Genomic DNA, 1729 nt, shown 5'->3' on the forward strand with positions numbered 1-1729 from the left:
AAAGCTTAATGTGTCTATTCAAAAATTGATATCCATTCATTTATTTTTTTATAAATTTTTTGATAAAGCAGCAGAGGAAAATTCAATAAGAAAAACCTATCTATCCAAAAAATTCATAAAGCAAAGAAGACAAGTCTTTGCTTAATACATTCTACTACATATAATAACATCTTAATAAATTTATAGTTAAGTTAGATTTTCAAATAGGAATGAGAATTAATTAAATATGCTTATGCCTATTCTTTAATATGTAATATGATGATGGGTCATGTTGAGTTCAAAGAGAATAAAACTTGAGTTTTAAATCACATCTTTATAAAATTTAATCTCTTTTGTAAAAACTTTTAATTTTGTAAAGAATAATCGGAAACAAAGTTGAGGACTTGGAATTGAAAACTGGGGTCGGAGAAGAACAGCCCATGGGCCACGCCATCGAACCTAGACGGGCCGGTGTAAAGTCGGTTAGTCCCAATTAAAGCTGTAGCGCGCATTGCAAAATAGCAGAACTACCCTCCCCACTTCACCGTATTTTCAAACCCCACCACCTTTCCCACTAGAAAACCCAGAAAATGATGGGTTCTGCAAAACCGGTTCGGATCTCCGCCCGCTTTGCCTGCCTTATCTTCCTAGCAATTTCTGCCTGGGCTTCCATTGCCTCCGCCACTGAACCTTCTTTGGGTACCATTTCTTCCATTACATGTTCTATTTCACAATCTAGGGTTTTATTTATTTTATTTATTATATTGAAATTTGTATTTAGTAATTGAATGCATTAAGTAGTAGAATTGGATTTTTTTTTTCTTTTTCCTTCTCATATGATTCTGTTTGGTGTCGAAGAAAACTGAGGGAAAGAAATGGCATTCTTATCTTTCTAGGGCAAACAATGACAAAATACCATTTTACAGCCAGTTGATTAGTAACAGATATTTAGGTAAAATTATGTTTGATATTTCGGTTTGTGGTAAGGAAAATTATTTATTATCTTTTTCATTATGCAATGGCATTTGAATCTGTTAATTTGATAGAATTAAGTGTTCCATTTCAGTTTTTTTGTGATGCAAATTTGATTCTTAGATACCAAGTTTGGATGTTATGCACTGTTTGGTATTCGAAATGTAGGCTTGAGAAATTAAGTTTTAGGGGAGTGAGAGTTCTGTTAGGTACATTTGGAGGTAGAAATTGTTGTGGCTTTTGAATGGGTAGATGGGTAATGATTTTTTTTTTGTTGGTTTTTGCAGTTGTTGGTGAATCTACTAGGCTGCAGCTATCTCATGGCTTGCGAGTAAATACTTCTACCGGTTCAAAGCCTGGCACTTCAGTGGTTTGTGAAAGAGTTCATATACGGGGATTGCCAAGGCTTAAAAATCTCGGAAAAATTGCCCACGTAGTGAAGGTGAATGTATCGCAAAGAGATCCAAGCATTCGTACGTCGAAAACTGAGGTTTGTTTCCATAGGTGAGTCATCATATCGTGTGGTTTTCACACCTGACTTTGCATACCTAAAGACTGATTTGACTGGATGGGGAAGATTTTGGTAGATTTTTAATTCTTGATTGCATCTCTATATTTAGGTTGATGAATTTTTTGTGTTGAATACTACTTTTAAGTTAATGCGATTTGGCAGTATTTTAATTTGTTATCTTTTTATTTTTTTTCGTTGTGGCTTGTGAAGACAGTCTTAACAATAGCCTTTAGTCCAATCGGGTGTTGTGTAACTTAAGTGACTACA

The 1729-nt window shown here is 34.4% G+C and overlaps 1 non-coding gene across 1 annotated transcript; it reads left to right on the top strand.

The window, feature by feature from the left end:
* Positions 1-270: 270 nt before the first annotated feature.
* Positions 271-1423, top strand: LOC112031032 (uncharacterized). The gene is made up of 2 exons (XR_010629863.1): positions 271-678; positions 1239-1423. It is a non-coding gene; the product is annotated as an uncharacterized LOC112031032 (transcript).
* Positions 1424-1729: the final 306 nt, after the last annotated feature.

Source organism: Quercus suber, unplaced genomic scaffold, assembly GCF_002906115.3.
Source record: "Quercus suber isolate HL8 unplaced genomic scaffold, Cork oak 2.0 scaffold_118, whole genome shotgun sequence".
In the NCBI taxonomy this organism is placed as follows: domain Eukaryota; kingdom Viridiplantae; phylum Streptophyta; class Magnoliopsida; order Fagales; family Fagaceae; genus Quercus; species Quercus suber.